Below are 449 nucleotides of genomic sequence, written 5' to 3'. Positions count from 1 at the left end.
CAATATACTATATTAACAATAAACTCAACTAAAAATAAACTAAAATAAACTGAACTGATAACTTGGAATATTAACTCAGGGACAGGCGGTTCGAAATCCAAGGAAATTCAATGGACCTGATCCCAAAAAAATACGTCCTTTCCTCAATGGGAAAAGACAGGAAATGCAGCCCAGGCTAAATGACATCAATTTAAGAAATTGCCAAATACAATAAATAAAAACAATACTTTACCTTATATTTGTTAACGGTGGAATTAATGTTGAGTCTGTGGCCACCACTGAGATAATCAATCAATCAATCAACCTTTATTGTCATCTTGCAAGCAACAGTTGTTACAGTGCAAAATGAAAAGACGTTTCCCAGTGAATAGCGGAGCATCGCACATGAAATTTAAACACTTCACACATAATAACACTAAAAACAATCCAGTCCCTGATGGAACAGTATA

The sequence above is a fragment of the Leucoraja erinacea genome, chromosome 17 (genome assembly GCF_028641065.1).
Source record: "Leucoraja erinacea ecotype New England chromosome 17, Leri_hhj_1, whole genome shotgun sequence".
Lineage (NCBI taxonomy): Eukaryota > Metazoa > Chordata > Chondrichthyes > Rajiformes > Rajidae > Leucoraja > Leucoraja erinaceus.
Note: the sequence above shows the minus strand (reverse complement) of the source record.